Raw genomic sequence first — 19281 nt, forward strand, 5'->3', positions numbered from 1 at the left:
TTGACCACCAATTAGTCCTCTGATAATGAGGATGACTGTGAGTCTTCGCCCACCCATGATGATCACTCACCATCTCCCAACAAAGATCACTTCCCTCCTCATCCCTTGCCATCATCCCCGAGAAGACAGAGGTCTCCTTCTATTCCTCGTCGTCCGACTCTATCTTCATCAGCCTCGAGAAAAGAGAATACTCCTCCTCCTCCATCTTAATCAGCCCCAGGAAAATAGAATTCTCATCATCATCCTCCTCCTCCTCCTTGTCCTCAGCCCAAAACAAGATCAAAGGCATCCTCGCAGTCATAGAAAAGGTCCTTAGATTCGGTCGCTAATGCTCCCAAAGTGGACCAACAAAAAAACAAAAGGCCATTCAGTGGCAGCGTTACAAACTTGATGAAAGAAAAAATTTACAGCACACATCTCGAAGGAAGATTGTGTTAGTTTCTTCAATCTCTATGCCTCACTGCCTCAATGTTTGTTGAAGTCCAAATTCGAAAGGCAAACACAGAATAAGTACGCTACAATAAGAGCCGAAGAAATACACAATGAAGATTTAAGGATGATACAGAAGTACATCAAAGACAACCCCAATTAACCATGGAAGAGGTTATGAACATCTATTATGATGTACAAGGGACGAGAACACCGATAATGAAGTATGAAAGGGGCAATCTTTTGGTTCTCGATGATGAGTATAAAAATTTGACAACATATATGCACCATTTGCATGAATATTACATGGCTCAAGCAACAGAGACAGAGGACTTTGGTTTTGAGGTTATTATCCGTTCGCCATATGTTTTTCATTATCCCGAAGAAGAGAAGTTCGATGTTGAGTGGGAGTGCTTCTTCTAGCTATACCAAAAACACTCTCTCAATTCACAAATGTTGATGCTGTGGACTATGTAAGTACCTTACACTCATGATATTGCAACTAATTACTCTCTCGAGATATAAATTGTTAGCTTTTGAGCACTTCCTATGATTTTATGTTGGTGTATAGCAAAATTTTATATACTAAAAAGCAAATGGGATAACATAGGCTTCTTGGACCCCGGACGAGTTAATGAGAAGACATGTTTAGGCCTCCATGGATGTGACATGGAAGACCTAAAAGAGAGATTGATTGTTGTTTTTGATGAATTCAAGATGAAGAAAACCCACATACTTCTAGCCTACAACTACGAGTATGTATTCTTGGCTTTTAATTTTATGCTTCTTTTTTGTTAAGATTATTAGATAATTAGGATTCTGTGATTGCAGCAACCATTTCATCTTTATTTGTGTCAATCTTGCTAAAAATTTGATTGAGGTGTGGGACTCGAAGAAGAAACTATTTTATCATCTGGATGCACCGGTGGCAGTGTTGAATTAGTAAGTGATCTTAATAACATATTATTTTCTAATCACACATACCGCTTTCTAATGTTTCTCCTTTTAATGTTGCACAGTGTTCGAAGAAGACATATTAGTGGGACGCAGGTCTCATTCAAGGTTGTCGAAATAGAGGTGAAGTACCTAAAATAGTCGGCAGAAAACAATGAATGCGGGTTTTATGTAATGTGAGCAATGCTTTGCTATATTGGTGGGAAATCAGAAGAAGCATATAAGTGGGTGTGTATAATCCCCATATCATTTATATCTGTTAATAATTCAATAAAATAATTTACTGATTCCTCTTTGGATATCATCTCTTTTGAATGACAGCGTAAGAAATATAACCACGAAAGGCTGTTAGACATAGAGATCGTCGCACTGCAATCGAAGCTGGCAAAATTCATCTTAGCTGAGGTATTGGAAAAGATAGAGTATTTTTTATTGCATAATCCGTGAAGTTCAAGGACCAGTATAGCCTAGAGCGGCTCGCTAGATTATTGTAAGAAACATGCTTCATCTTATTGAATAATTTCTTTTTTATTTTGAGGTATCGAGATCTTGATAAGAACATTTGAACTATAACCGTAACATTTGTAATGTTTAATATTGATGGACCTGTCGTCTACATAGCGTATATAAAGCGAAACCCGATTGCACGAAAAAATATAAATTAAAATAAATTATAAAACAATAAAATACGAACGAGCTATCAATGCCGGTTAGCAACAAATCGACAGTGATGGCCAAGATGGCACTGTCGGCTTGAGCCACAAACCGGCAGCGTTGGTTATGACAACACTGCCGGCTAAAGACACAAACCGACAGTGATGTTAGAGATTACACTGCCGGGTGGTCTCATGAACCGGCAGTGTTGGTGGAACTGAACTCTGTCGGGTTGTGTAAAAGATCGGCAGTGAAGTTGCAGAACACTGCCGGTTTATAGGAACCGATAGTGATAGCTAACCATCATCACTGTCGGTTTAGTTGTGCCGGTTCAAAATCCGGCAGTGATGGGGTGTTTTGAACCAGCAGTATTGTCCTAGGGTAGTGCATATATGGAGTATATGAAAATTTTAAACATACTGCTTAGTGTAAAGGGGTGGCATATGCTAATCTATAAAATTGATTGTTTTTTTTAATAAAGAAGTGCAAGAAATAATGACAAACTGAATAATCTAGTGAAACACTACATCAGTATACGTATGCATCACATAGAATGGTTATACCTGTTGTGTTCCAATCCATGGCTGATTTGTATAATCTTTGCATAAAAAATCAAATGATTGAAACAAAGTGGTACTATATATTGTTCATAAATTGATAGATCTCTCACATAGGTTATGTAACTACGTGAGAGATTTATCCATTTGTGAATAACGTATGCTCCAACTTTATTAATACGATTTGAAAATTTTATGGCAAGATAATACAACCATATTATGATCTCATGCCAAATTTTAGGATTTTCAGACACCTTTAAGATATTATTGTTTTTTTTTCAGTCAGAGTAACCAAAATACTTATAAGCATTTCCTTGGCTACCAACCTCCAAGAAAATTCAATAACTCTCAAGAAAATGATAATTTACTTGACGGTTTAGAATAACACCCAAGGAAATGGGTATGTTCCATGGCGGTTAAGAATAACACTCAAGGAAATGAGTAATTTCCTTGGAGGTGATTAGAAACCGCCAATGAAACACCCATTTTCCTTGGCGGGTAACCTCAACCTCCAAGGAATATATATTCCCTTGAGGGTTCAGTAACATCGGCAAGAAAAATACACTTTCCTTGGCAGTTTTGTTTTGGCACTCAAGGAAATCCTGGGCTCTCAAGGTAATTCCAGATTCTGGTAGTGGGTATAAAGCGAAAGTAAAAGAGATAAGACGACATACAATAAGATGACGAGCGATTTAGAACATGGACAAAATATAAGTCCCAGTTGAAAGCATCACACTCTGTATGGTATAGATGAACTAAGGTTTTTGTTGGCTGGCGTTGCTGCTCATTGTCAGTAGTGCAAGTAAAGGGAGAACTAGACCCGATCATCTGAAAGATAAATTGAATTGGTGGAGAGCTCGATGTTGGTGATCCAAGGGCTCCGATCTAGAGGTTGAAATCCCTTACAATTACTACACTACCACTGCTCCATTGGCTATCAACTACACACAATACAACTAACCTCGTCAAAAAGGCTACTCCCTGCAAATGAATTTGAGAACACAAACAAGAGCACAAAAAACACAATATGAAATTGCTCACGAGTTGGGGTTCTACAAACCAATGACGGCGAAACCCAAAGAGTTCTCAATGGCAGTTGTTGTCCATAATATGGGTCGACCTAGGGTTGTTGGCGACCTGTTAACAAGTTGGGATTAAGGCCCCACATGACCCAAGCTACGATAGAACATATTATTTTTATTACAGAAAGTTTTACAATGAACTGAAACTAGGACTAGAACCATTGGAAAGATAACGTCATTAGCTTTCCAACGCATCCAAAAACACCTCAATAGGACTTTTTAAAATGTGGTCTTGCTAAATCCAATTCAAACTTTAACTTTGAGTTGATGTAGTCTTGAGGTCCATCCGACTTGACTTGTGTTCATGTCCAAATAGGACCAACTCGCACAAAATACACGCACCAGACGGTTCGGTCACAAAATACACGCAGGAGATGGGACGGTCCGGTGCAACCATCCAGGTCAAGTTCGAGTAGGACTCAATTCTCATGTTTGGTTTGAGTTAATTTTTCCCACCCTACAAATATAAATATAATGGACCATGACCAGACTCTAGATACTTCCAACCAAAGTGGTGCCCTTCTGCTAGTTTGATCAAGATGCAATGGTGCAAGTTTCAACACGTTCGATACAAGAAAATGAAGCAAGAAGCACAGAGCTGCTTGAACGATGGTTGATATACAAATATTGTCCTTAGAACAAAAAAGATTGATAACATGATTGTCGCCCTTAGGATAAAATGACCGATGAATTATTGTTGATGATCGTCCTTAGGCTAAATTGGCCTAGGAGAATGTTTTTTAAGTACACAAGCTTTACTAAAAAATAAGCAGGGGGAGGGGGCATATGTTGACACTCAAAATTCGCTAAAGGTGGCTAGGTTTAGATTTTTTAAGAAGGCTGGCCAGGTAGAATTTCAAAGTCGGCTAGGCCGGGTTTCGTGACTTCTTCAATATACAAAATTGACTCTACCATTGTGTTCCCCTCATCGATAAGATCACAAAACATATATAGATCGTCCAATTCAGAGTTCATATGAAGAAATTGTTGTTTCACGAAGATTCACCCGGCCTGTAGAAACAGGCTAGGCTTAGGAAACATGCAGATTTCAATGTGGATTTATTTCCTAGTTGGATAAGACTAACCCCTCCAGATATATAAGAGGTCCACGGTCGATTAAGGTATCCAATTGATCAAGAAACATTCTACCTTACTTTTTATCTTCTTCACACCGTAGCTTTCCCAACCCTCCATACACTGATGTTTTGTGCTTCTCTCGAAGAAATTCGTGGACGATCTAGGTGGTCTTGTCAATCCTAGGTTAACCCCAAGTGTGCCTCCCCGATGGGTCTTACCGGGAGACATTTGTGGGTCTTTGTGGCATGCCCTGCCAAAGTCGGCTAGGTCGGGTTTTGGGGCTAGCTAGGCAGCCGCCACATTGCGTGACACGTGCAATCTAGCATTCGAGGTGTGTGACCAGAATTCACGTCAACAACTAGAAAGCAATATAGACCTTTTGGTTAAGATGGTGAAACCATAACCTCTGGCTATGTTAAGAATCGAAATGCCAGGAAAGACACTGATCCTACGAATAAAGACATGTGAAATAATACAAGATGATATGGGTGATGTATACAATCGAGTTGAAACATGCTGCTCAAGGTTGTGGCATTAGTAGGTGATAGTGAAAAGCATAGTCATATGTAGTTGTATCTATAATGGCGGTTCATAGCCGTTGGGCCACACATTTGTTTCTACTAGTGTCTGCTCTTTATGAGCCACCTGTGAAAAAAAAAAAAACAAGCGTCAGCAAAAAACTGTTTCTATACTAGTACAAGGCATCACTTCGAAACACAAACCAACAAAGTTATTCCATTGAATTAGCAAAGGAAAATGATAAATAAGAAGTGCATGGGGATAAGATGGTTCTATTTTTGTATCGAGCCCTTTGTGATGTAATTATGCTAAATAATTTTATCAGATTGATAGGTGCTTGTAATAACTGAGTAATTTGGTTGTCGAGGTGCTTGTAATAATTTTTTTTGGTTAACCCTGTTCTAAAAAATATTTTTGAATATATATTGAAATTTGAAGCAAACCGAATGTTTAATTTTGACCGGTTATTAGGTATATCTGATCTGGTGATCGACGACAGTAAGGATAACTCTAGGATAGCGTTTGTGTCGGTGATTGACTATGGTAAGGATAACTCTAGGATAGTGTTTGGGTCGGTCCTATGTATCATTTTTTGTTTACAGTGTTAAGTGTTTGCGTTAAATTACATTTGTTTCTGCCTCCACCGCAATCGGATCCCATATAATCAGATACGTACCATGCAAAATCGTTGGCCCTCCCATGGCTGTGTAATTGCCTAAGCAAACAGCAAATCACCTATATATCGTCTTCGTTGCCGAATATCCCATCGTCGCCGCCCGTAGTGCCACGCCGCCATGGCTCCTTGGCGGCTGGCGCCCATAGTCTTGCGCCGTGTTCGGCTAGGGCTGGCTGGCTGGCTGAGCTGGCCAGCCCCCTCACATGGACACTGTTCTAATGAACCAGCCAGTAATACTTCTCTCTCAAATAAACGAACCAGTAACAATACGAACCAGTCAATCGAACAGGTTGTTGGTTGCTAAGTGCTGGATCCTCGCCTCCCGTAGTGCCGCGCCGCCGTAGTCCCTCGGAGCCCACTGTCTTTGTTGCCAGGTATTGGATTCACCTCACCTGTAGCGCCCACCGTCTTTGTTGCCAGGTACTGGATCCTCGTCGCGCCGCTCCGCCACCACAGTCCCATGGAACCCACTGTACGTCTTTGTTTGTTGCATTGCCAGGTAGGCAGGTACTGGATTGTCCCCGGCCGTGCTGCCGCTGACTAGTGGCCACCAGACGCCTCGCTGCCGCGTGCACGCTTAGGAAGCTCTCTATTGTCCGAGGACGAAACATGAAGCACCGTACTACGGGAAACATGGTCTTTACCGAGTGTAACTTTTTTTTGCCGAGGGTTAAAAATCGGGCACTCGGCAAATAATTATTTTGCTGAGTGCCGCACTCGACAAAGATATACACTCGGCAAAGAAGACTTTGCCGAGTGTATTTGGGACTTTGCCGAGTGCTGCAGGCACTCGGCAAAGCGTCTGAATCCAATAGCGTACCCTGCAGTGGGAACACAATAAGCTACTGCAACGTCACACTTGTCTTGGCGCAGAGGCTTGCTCCTGCCTCCTGCAGGGTGCACGAAGTCGATGGCAGCCTTCTGGTTTTCGTTACGTCGTGGAAACCAAACAAAACCCGTGATTTGTTACATTGTTATCATCAGCGGTCGGTGCTGCTTACTAATTGCATTGGCGTCTGCGTTACAATTTATAGGTGGGAATGCAAAAGCCGTAGTCTGCTGGTCCAAAACTAGACTAGCTCCGCAAAAGTACCTGGGGTAACAACTATACATACCTCGACAGATTACAGAATGACACGGAAACATGTCAAATTAACTGATGAGAGTTGATTTTGTAGTAACTAAAGCACGCTAGCTGTGAATCTGTGATGATCACTTGGTCGAAGAGGAGTGCCGGAAGAAGAAGAATGCGAGTGGCGATCGGTAACAACGAAGAAGGTGTACGCAATAATGCACCAATGCAACAAAATTGACAAAGGCGAAAGGATCGGACTTGTAGCTAGACCGGCCAAGGACATCGGATCCTTCGAGCGCTCCTGACATGCCCCACACACATACTTGAAGTCTCTGGATCATGCATCTCTGGCACGTATATATTCAGATCCAGGGTGCACCCACCGTACGTACGTGCACGACAATATTACTAAGCTGTTCCTGGACCAGATGACGAATTCATGTTACGAACTCAGATGAATCTCAACATTCAAAGTAGCGGTAGCAGAGTTTAGGCGAGCAGCAAGATGGAAGCAGAGGAAGGCAGCAAAGCAAGAGGACGGGTTCATAGGAAGTTGCAGGCGGAAGCAAGGTTTACAATAATCATTCATGCCCTCTCATCTCACAACCATTCTGTATATACGACGCCGCGATCATGCCTTGGCCCAGTCGTCGCCCGTAATGCGCCTGTTGGGAAGTCTAGGGCCGACTAGACCTCCGTAGCTGCGGCCCATTCTCCCGTAGCGGCTTCAGTCCATCTCGCGCTTTTGATGCCGGACCCGTCACAGTAGAAGGCCCAGGCGCAACATCCCCCTTCCTTGTGCGCCGAGCTGGTTCCAGACGGCGGCGCGGGGAAACTGCTGCCGAAGGAACTCCAAATCTTCCCAAGTAGCAAGAGACTTTGGCAGATTAGACCATTGAATGAAACCTTGAGTGATAGAACGAGTACCCTTTGTTATTGATCGTGTTTGAAGAATCTTCTCAAGCACACTCCAAAGGACGGCCTCCGATGGTGGATGACTGGTGACGGAACGATGATCTCCCACCGACTTCTTGAGCTGTGACACATGGAATACCGGGTGCACTGAAGAAGAAACTGGCAGCTCCAATTTGTAAGCCACTGCTCCCACACGAGCCAGTATACGGAATGGTCTGAAAAATTTGAAGGCCAACTTCTGATTGCTGCGCCGAGCCAAGGAAGACTGGACATAGGGCTGGACTTTTGACGAAGACCAGATCACCAATCTGAAACTGGCGCTCGGATCGATGCTCATCAGCTTGCTTCTTCATACGTTGCTTAGCGCGATTTAGATGCAGGCGGATCACCTCAGACATCAGTGCCCGGGCAGACAGCCAAGTATCCAAGTCAGGAATGTCCGTACCTGAAGGAGAGGAAACGTCAAAGTGGCGTGGTGCATGACCATACAAGACCTCAAAAGGAGAACGCCCCAAAGCAGAGTGCCAATTGGTGTTATACCAAAATTCAGCTTGATCCAGCCATTGTCGCCACTGATGAGGGCAAGCATGCACAAAGCAACGCAGGAACGTCTCCAGACATTGATTGACTCTTTCGGTTTGCCCATCCGTTTGCGGATGATACGCACTACTCATCCGTAGCTCAACTCCAGCTAACTGAAACAGCTGCCGCTAGAAATGACTTGTAAAGACTCTGTCTCGATCCGATACAATAGCTTGTGGCATCCCGTGCAACTTATACACTTGAGATATAAACGACTGAGCCACTGATCTTGCAGTGAAAGGATGCTTAAGAGGCAGGAAATGAGCATACTTGGAAAAAAGATCGACGATCACCATGATACAAGTAAAACCCTGAGAGGATTGAAGTCCTTCAATGAAATCCATAGATACCACAGACCAGGCGTTGTCGGGTACAGGCAATGGCTGTAGCAAGCCAGGCAGCTTGGAATGATCAGGTTTAGCTTGTTGGCAGACCGCACAAGATGCTACAAAAGACTGAACGGTCGACTTCATGTCTATCCATGCAAAGATCTACTTCAATCGGCGATAGGTGACTGAGATACCGGAATGTCCACCCACCGCAGTCGAGTGCACCGCTGCAATCAGTTGATTTTGCAATTCAGAATCAGCCCCCACCCAAATACGACATTTGTAGCGCAGGAGCCCATCACGAAGGGTAAAGTTGGAGACTGAATCTGGTGCCACAGCCATCTTGGCAAGCAATTCTTGGGCTCGCACATCGTGAGAGTATGAATCCACCATGGCCTCTAACCACTGAGGCTAACAAACTGACATCGCGGCCAAATGAATGGAAGGACAACGGGAGAGTGCATCAGCCGCTCCATTATCTGTGCCCTTGCGGTAGACAATCTGGTACTGGAGGCCGATGAGCTTGGTGAAGACCTTTTGCTGCCAGGATGTGTGAAGCCTTTGGTCAGTCAACTGCACCAAGCTACGATGGTCGGTGATGATCTGAAACTCAGCGTTGAGAAGGCTTGATCCTGGCTAGCTGTCCATACATATACAACCCCTTTGCGAAGAAGATCTGTCAATGGCTTGGATATGATGCCAAAGTGCTTAACAAAACGCCTGTAGTATCCTGCGAGTCCCAAGAAACTACGCAATTCCTTCACTGACCGTGGCACGGGCCATTTCAAGACAACCTGCACCTTATTAGAATCAGTGGCCACACCTTGCTCCGAAATGACATGCCCCAAATAGTGAAGCTGGCGCTAGGCGAAGTGACATTTGGACATCTTCACCTACCAGTGATCCTGCTGGAGCAACTGAAAGACCATCCTCAAATGTTTGACATGTTCTTCGTAGGAATGACTGTAAATGAGAATGTCATCGAAGAAAACCAGTACACACTTGCGCAACAGAGGATACAGAGTATTGTACATGGCTTTAAGAAAGGTGGTTGGAGCCCCTGTGAGACCAAAAGCCATGACCTGAAACTCAACTGGCCGGTGTGAGTTTGAAAGGCAGTCTTGAATTCCTCCCCACTCTTCAACCTAATCTGATGGTATCCTGCTATCAGATCAAGACAAGAGAACCAAGATGCATGTGTGAGTTCATCGAGAAGCTCTTCAATAACTGGTACTGGATATTTAGCTTTAACTGTGATGGCGTTGAGCTGTCTGAAATCCACACAAAAGTGATATGTGCCATCCTTCTTCTTAACCAGTAACACCGAGGAAGAAAAGGGACTAGAACTGGGCTGGATCAGACCGGCTTGTAGCATGTCAGTCACTTGGCGCTCAATCTCATCCTTAAGCAAGGGAGAGTAACGATAGGGCCTGACAGAGAACGGGCTGGCTCCCAGAATCAATGGAATGGCATGGTCGCAATGGCGTGCCGGCAGATAACCAGTCGGAGGAGCAAAGACAGACTGAAACTCTGATATGAGTGCTGCAATCTCAGCGGGAACAAGTTCCTGATTGGCCACAGTAGCATCCGACAGCATAGAGGAAACCTAAATGATAGAACCGACAGGTAGGCTCGTCAGCTCACCTTGCAATAAACTGTGGCCTTGACCATAGGGAATTATCATCCATTTGCTATGCCAATCCACCTGCATCGGACTGCGTGAAGCCAACCAGTCCATTCCCATAATCAGCTCATAAGACTTCAGAGGTAAAACCTTGGCTGCTAAAACAAAGTTGCAACTCTGAACAGACCAAGATAGCTGATCAATTTGGGAGCAACAAGTCAATTGAGATCCATCAGCTACGGTGACCTGGAGGGCCGGACTGAAAGTAGTCATCCCGGACAACTAAGAGGCCAGCGCCTGACTGACAAAGGTATGAGTGCTTCTAGAGTCCACCAAAATCCAAGCCTGGTGTCCTTGTATCATACCCACAAACTGAATAGCACGAGCCGGTTGCGAGTTACCTGATGCTGCCATGGAACTAGCCACACACTGGGGAGCCTCATTTGCCTGGGCTGATGCAGAATCCGAACAGTCATCCGAATGACAGATGTCCCAGAACTCCTATAAGGCCTGGAGTTGGACGGTCTCTAAACACTTGTGGCCGTGCGACCATTTGTCGCCATAATGGGCGTAGAGACCCCGAGCTCGGCGGTAGTCATGTAGGGTGTTCAACTTGGACTCAATCCCACGGCCACGCTTGTCAGCAGGCACAGCTCCTGGCACTGCCAGCTTGTCCTGACGTTCAGTCTGGAGAGGGTGGCAGAGGCAGGGGCAAGGGCAAGGGACTTCGTGGAGCCACCTTCGCGAAGGTGAATGGCTTCGGCCTCCGAGCATCACGCCGACGGCTCGGCTCCACCAACTCTTCTGCAACAAAGCGAGCACGCAGACAATATCCAGAGTAGCAGGGCGTTGCAAATGTACAGTGGCACGAATATCAGCTTGAAGGCCATCAACAAAATGCATGGCATAATACAGAGGATCAGTGGACCGTAGGCGATCAATTGCTCAACTAGCCTAGTGTACTGATCAATATACTCCTGCACGGACCCAGTTTGATATATGTGGAAGAGCTGGTGGATCAGAAGAGCATGTTGATCCTTGCCAAAATGCTCCATGACCGCTTGACACAGGAATTCCCAATTCCCCTGACGAATCTCCTCTTCCACGGACTGGAACCAGTGAGCCGCGGCTGCAGTCATGTGCATGGTGGCAACCTTAACCCAACGGCGGTGTGGTACCGTGTACATGTTAAAGTAATCCAAACAACTGCCCTAGCCACAATTTTGGGTTCTCTCCATCAAACGGGGGAAAATTCATTTTGGGTATGTGTTCGTGAGATCCCTCCCCAGACCAATTGCCCCTAGGAACCCCTTCCCCATGCCAAGGGCGACGCGGAACACCATCACCCCCACCCGATCCACTAGGCACACCAGCTATGAGCGCTGATCCAGAGTAAGAGCGAAGCAACTTGGGTTTAGAATCAGGATTGGATGGGGTGAGCGTACCCTTGACCGGGGATTGAGTTGGATACTCGAATCCCCAGTGGCTTGATTCCTCGCGGTGCCCTAACGGGCTGAATTTGGTCCAACCGGCGGGAATCGTCGCCGCGGACACCTTCGGAGGCGACGACAGCACCCCGGTTGGCACGGTCGGTGCGGCGTTGAGGACGGAGCGGCTCACGGACTTGCGGAGCGCGGTCATCTCTTCCCGTAATGTCTCCACCTTCTCATCCATCTTCCGAATCAGGCCCATCTCCACACGCAACTCGTCCATGGTCGCATCCACCTTCGGGCGCCAAGTATCGAACGCCTTAGCGGCATCCTCAAGGGAGGCGACCCACTTGCTGATGGAGCTCTCCACCAAATCCATGCAGGCGGTGAGATTCGCCTGCACGGACCTGAGTTCGTTGAGGATGAGATTGGTGTTGGGATCCATATCGCCCTGTTGCTTGCGAAACCGGGTGAAGTGGTCGTGGATAATCTCGTGGGGCTCTAGCGGAACACCGGTTATGAACTCTACGCTGCTCAGCGAATGGGCGATGAGATGACGATTTCGTGGTGCTATAGGATGTGGCTCTGAGTACCAATTTGTTACGAACTCAGATGAATCTCAACATTCAAAGTAGCTGGTAGTAGAGTTTAGGCGAGCAGCAAGATGGAAGCAGAGGAAGGCAGCAAAGCAAGAGGACGGGTTCAGAGGAAGTTGCAGGCGGAAGCAAGGTTTACAATAATCATTCATGCCCTCTCATCTCACAACCATTCTGTATATACGGCGCCGCGATCACGCCTTGGCCCAGTCATCGCCCATAATGCGCATGTTGGGAAGTCTGGGCCGACTAGACCTCCGTAGCTGCGGCCCATTCTCCCGTAGCGGCTTCAGTCCATCTCGCGCTTCTGATGCTGGACCCGTCACAGTAGAAGGCCCAGGCGCAACATCAATTGGCAGCTAAGTACGTAGCTACCTCAGCACATATGACTTGTGTAGCCCTCTCTCCTTTGGCTTATTTGTCTGTTCATGCATTTTGACATTTCAGGTAGTAGCTGGGATAGGAAAAAGTCTACTTAACCCCTCACCTTTCATACATGGTCTACTTCACCCTCTAACTATGAAACCTATCTGTTTTACCTCCAGAATTTTCCTAAAACCGTCTATTTTACCCCTCGGGTGGTTTTTTGATGGCGGTTTGCTACAGTAATGGTGGTTTGAATTTTCTTTTTTTTTTTATTTTCGGTGAATCTTTGAAAAATCACAATAAATCATAGAAAAATCATAAAATAAAAAATCTAATTTTGTTGGACTCCACATGAGTAGATCTACATAGTGAATATATAATAAAAATAGATCTAAAGCTAAAGCTAAAAAAAAATTATACTAAAGCATACCGTATTATATATTCACTGTGTAGATCTACTCATGTGGAGTCCAATAAAATAGATTTTTCATTTTATGATTTTTCTATGATTTTTTAAAAATTCACTGAAAATAAATAAAAAAAAAGAAAATTCAAAACCACTGGCACTGTAGCAAAACCACTAGCAGACTCGCTGTTACTGTAGCAAACAGCCGCTGAAAACCGCCCAGGGGGTAAAATAGACGGTTTTAGAAAGTTCAGGGGGTAAAACAGACGGTTTCATAGTTGGGGGTGAAGTAGACCAAGTATGAAAGGTGTGGGGTTAAGTAGACTTTTTCCAGCTGAGATATGATCGATGTGCCCTATACTGCACGGCCGAATGGATGAATGGATGGATCCAAATGTATATATGGGACACGGACACGGCACGGTTCCGGCTGTCTCGTTCTTCAAACATCCAGCATGTATACGGCTTACATAAATGCATGTGTACCACGAGCAGCAGCTAGCGATGGACGAAGAAATTAAGGTTCAGACGGAGAAATTAAGGTTCAGATGGCAAAACATAAGTCGCCACAGTACTCCAGATCTAGGTAGCTAGCTACTGATCCATCTGTTGCTGTTGCTGCTCGAATAACAACCTCGCACCGAACTAGTTGCCGACGAATCGTCAACATGTTGTCCAACAAAAGAGTTATATTAGGTCGGCGGAGGGGATAGACAGGGATATGAATAGGAATAGGAGAGCTAGGACCATGCAGGCAGGCCGGCCGGACACTCGATCGATCCATCCAGGCCCAATTATCTGCAGTGCAGCCATGCAGGTGCAGCTCGCCCCACACGCATTGATAGACGACGGTGATGGTCTGATCTGGGTTTGTTAGGCCGCTGCACCGCGTCGTCGTATGTGTTACTCCTGTGGCAACCAATCTGGAGACGCCGGGTCTTGATGAGCGTCCATGTTGCACCCACTGACTGTTAGGTATCTCTACCAACTTGGCATAACGGTTAATTAAGCCCTTGATCCACGCCCTGATCGGAGACGTCCAACCCTATCTATGGTTGGTGGACCCCTATTGCACAGCGTCATAAAAAGGAGGTAGGACGGGGCACAAGGCACTGAGGTTCACTTGAGCCGCCACAAACCCCACCTAAATCCTAACCCTAAACCGATCTAGAAAGGGGACGCTGCTAGCGATGGGAAGCCGCCACCGCCGCGTCTTCATCGCCTGCCTCATCTACGACCGTGCCTTCACTGTGATGTCCACACCATCGTCGGACTCCACTGCTACTCTATCCCTTCACCGTATCACCAACACATATGCCATGGCCAGCTCGTCTACCTTCAAGGCGACCGATGGTTTGCTAACACCGCATCCCTCTCTCTCTTTCTCTCTATTTTCTAGCACTGGTTCATATTCTAGGGTTTACCATATCCTAAATTCAAGTTCATACATGCTAGATCTACTGCTAGTCGATCTCAATGTTCTATCAGTGGTATCAGAGCCTTACTAGACGTAGATCTAGCCATTGGGGTAGACCCGATCGAGAAAGTAGAAGAAGGGGATTCGATTTGCGAATCGGATCGAAACCCTAACCCTAACCCTAGAAGGGAAACAGACGGAGAGGGGGAGGAACCCTACCTGGTTTCTTCGTCACCGTCAACACCGTCGCGCGCCTCGCCGGCACGCGGGAAGAAAGCGCCGCGCGTGCGAGCACTGGCTAGGGCCCCTTCACAGGATCGCTCGACGGCGGTGCGCTCACCCTACGTTAATAATAGCAATATTATAATCCTTTTTTTCATGAGTTTTTCCATGTATTAATTCTATTTCTGCTCAACGGTGATGTAGAATTAGTGTAGAAGAATGTTATATGTTGTATGTTTTAATTTTGACCAACGTTAAATTAAGGCATGTAATTATTAAGTCATATTTTCTCAGTATCTCTGACGGTGTTTTTTAGGACTCAACCCTATGGCATTTATCTCGCACATACTGCCTCTTGAAGGGGGCAACTATCGTGTATGGCGAGAGAAGTATGAATTAGCACTTACGCTGTCCAAGAATGACCTAGCGCTTACCTTTCCGTGTCCTACTAAGCTAGTGGACCCGATGAGGGAAAAAATGAAACTGATGCTAATTTCACTGCTCGGCAGTGAGATCATGCAAAAGTAAGAATAAAATATGATCTCGAACGTAAGAAATGAGACATTTCAAACCGTAAGTGCTTGATGGTGGCTAAGTCCACTATTTTAGATGCAATAAGGGGGTCTATCCCAGATTGTGACACCGCCATAGAGTATCTCAAGAAAGTGAAGAGTCAGTTTACGGGCTCTTCAAAGGCTTATGTCAGTTTCTTGATAAAGAAATTATTCAATGAGAAATACACTAGTGGAGGGATAAGAGAGCACATACTGAAGATGAGCAACACGGCTTCCAAGCTGAAGTCAATGGATTTGGGGCTCAAGGATAAGTTTTTGATTCATTTGGTTTTTGCTTCCTTTCCTAATGAATATGAAATTTTTATTGTAAATTACAACATGCAGCCTGATAAATGGGATTTTGAGAAGCTCATTGCAATGCGTGTGCAAGAAGAGGAGAGGTTGAAAAGCTCACAGGGTGACTCTGCTAACCTTGTGAAGGATAACAAGAAAAAAAATTTAACAAGAATGCCAAACCTCAAGGCAAAGCCCCTTAGAATGACCACTATCAGAAGAACAACAATGCCCAAGTTGAAAAGGATCAATGCAAATGGTGCAAGAAGCATGGACATTACCAGAGGGACTGTCCAGATTTCCTGAAGAGCCTTTTGAAGAGAGGGATTCCATACGAGGAGGACCCTGCAAAGAGGAGAAAGAAGAATTAAAGTGGCAAATGGAGTTGAAGCTAAAGTTGAAGCCATTGGAGATCTCTTTCTAGAATTAGATGATGGTTTTGTACTTCAGCTTTCAAATATTCTTTATGTACCCTCTTTGCGTAGAAACTTGATAAGTGTTTCACGACTAGACGATGATGGATATGATTGCTATTTTGGTAATGGCAAATGTTAAATTGTGTTTAATAATAAGTGTGTTGGTCTTGGCTTTCGACAAGACAAGCTTCATTTGTTATCACTTTCTGAGAATATGAATGCTGTGAGCACTAAGAATGAGAATGCTTCCTCGTCTATGAATGCAACAAATAAGTAGAAGGGAATTCATGATGTATCATCAAAATTATGGCACTGTCATTTAAACCATATTTCGAGGGGGAGAATAGAACGATTGATTAAGAAATCAATTCTTTCGGCTTTAGAATTTTCAAATTTAGAACAATGCATTGATTGCATAAAAGGAAAGTATGTTAAGAAAATAAAGAAAGATGCCAAACAAAGTGTAGGAATTTTAGAAATAATTCACACAGACATCTGTGGTCATTTTCCTATGGAGAGTGTGGATGGTTATGATTCTTTTATAACATTCACAGATGATTATTCTCGTTATGGCTATATGTATCCATTTAAGGAAAGATCAGAAGCTTTGGATAAATTTAAGATATTTAGGGCTGAAGTAAAAAATCAGCATAATTTAAAGATTAAGATAGTAAAATCCGACCGTGGGGGCAGTACTACGGTCGACACACCCCATATGGCTAAGTTCCTAGACCTTTTTGCAAGGTTCTTACAGGAAAATGGTATAGTCACCTAGTACTCTACACCGGGCGAGTCTCAGTAGAATGGAGTAGCTAAAAGACGTAACCATACCTTAATGGATATGGTGAGAAGTATCATCACTTACTCTACTCTACTGATAAGTTTATGAATGGATGCATTAAAAACCGCCATTCATATTCTTAATCGAGTACCAACAAGTTGGTGCCCAAAACACCATATGAGTTGTGGACAGGAAAGGAACCCTCACTTAACTGTTTATGTGTGTGGGGTTGTCTAGGTGAGGCTAAAGTCTTTAACCCAAACATAGGGAAGTGAGACTCTAAGACAGTCAGTTGCTATTTCATTGGTTATCCAAAAAGGTCAAAAGGTTATCGCTTCTATTGTCCTGACAGACATATGAAGTTTGTAGAAATGAGACACGCTGTGTTCTTGGAGGATGATATGGTCAAGGAGAGCACGGTAGTGCGAGAAATTAACCTAGAGAAGCAGGTACATATGCCTACTCTGATGGTTCAGGAGCCATTCTTCACGCTACCTATTCTTGCTACACCAACAGTGCAAGACACTGTAGCAACAACACCTGTTGTTAGTTCTCCCGTGGCGACAATGAATGAACATGAAGAACCTGTCCTTCAGGATCATGTAGAACCCGTTGTCACACATGAGGAAGAGCAACAACAGCCTCATATAGAACAAGCATCAACTAACGAGGCCCCTAGAAGGTCTCAAAGAGTTAGGAGATCAGCCATTCCTGATGACTACGAAGTCTATGAATGTGAAGAATTTCAAATAGAGGGTGATCCCACCTCATTTGAAGAAGCCATGAGAAGCGTTCATTCATCAAAGTGGCTTGAAGCCATGTAAGATGAAATAAGATCAATGAATACCAACGGTGTTTGGGACTTAGAAACAATTTCTAAAGGAGCCAAGACAGTAGGCTGTAAATGGGTCTATAAAACTAAACATGACTCCAAAGGGAACGTAGAAAGATTTAAAGCGCGACTTGTGGCGAAAGGCTTCAAGCAAAAAGAAGGCATAGATTACAATGAGATATTTTCTTCAGTCTCATGTAAGGATTCTTTTAGAATTATAATGTCGCTTGTAGCACATTATGATTTAGAATTACTTCAGATAGATGTAAAGATGGCGTTCCTAAATGGGGATTTGAAGGAAAATATTTACATGGCACAACCAAAAGGTTTTGTTGTGTAAGAAAAAACATATGGGATGCCGCCTGAAGAAATCCATTTATAGATTAAGACAAGCATCAAGACAGTGGTATTTAAAGTTTGATAGTACAATAAGAAAGTTTGGGTTTTAGAAAAATATAGAGGACAATTGCATTTATGCAAAGTTCAAGAATGAGAAATACATTTTCCTAATCTGGTATGTGGATGACATCTTACTTGCTAGTAGTGATGTTAATCTACTACTAGAAATGAAGAAGTTCTTATCCTCGAAGTTTGATATGAAGGATCTCGGTGAAGCTTCATTCGTTCTAGGAATAGAGATTCACCGAGATAGAGAAAAGGTGGTTTTAGGACTATCACAAAAGGCATACTTAGAAAAAGTTTTAAAGAAATATAGTATGCAAAATTGTAAGCCTTCACCTGCTCCCATAGTCAAGGGCGATAGATTTGGGGAATTTCAATGTCCCAGGAACTAATATGAGATCGGTCAAATAAAAGTGGTTCCATATGCTTCAGCTATCGGAAGTTTACAATATGCTCAAGTGTGTACACGCCCTGACTTAGCATTTGTTACCGGGTTACTTGGTAGATATGAGAGTAATCCAGGAATAGAACACTAGAGACTAGTAAAGAAAGTTTTGGGTTACTTGTAAGACACAAAAGATCTCATGCTAACGTATAGAAGATCTGATTCCCTACACAGAGGGTTATACAGATTCAGATTATGCGAAAGATGATAGAAAATCCACGTCAGGATATATATTCACTCTCGCGGGAGGAGCTATATTATAGAAAAGCTCAAAGCAAACTGTCACTACATCATCTATGATGTATGCCGAGTTTGTAGCGTGTTATGAGGCCACAAGGCAGGTGAATTGACTGAAGAAATTCATGCCCGGGTTGAAAGTGGTAGACGACATACATAAGCCACTCAAGTTATACTGCGATAATAATCCAGCAATATGTTATGCTCATAACAATAAGTCAAGTGATGCTGCCAAACATATTGACATAAAGTATTATGTTGTGAAAGACAAAGTCTGGGATTATATAATTAGTCTTGAGCATATAAGTATAGAAGAGATGCTCACGGATCCGCTTACAAAAGGCTTACCACCCAACATGTTCAGAGAACACTTAGTCGGCATGGGTTTAAGGGAAAGCCTATGATTTCTG

This window comes from Miscanthus floridulus, chromosome 5 (assembly GCF_019320115.1).
Source record: "Miscanthus floridulus cultivar M001 chromosome 5, ASM1932011v1, whole genome shotgun sequence".
NCBI classification, from domain to species: domain Eukaryota; kingdom Viridiplantae; phylum Streptophyta; class Magnoliopsida; order Poales; family Poaceae; genus Miscanthus; species Miscanthus floridulus.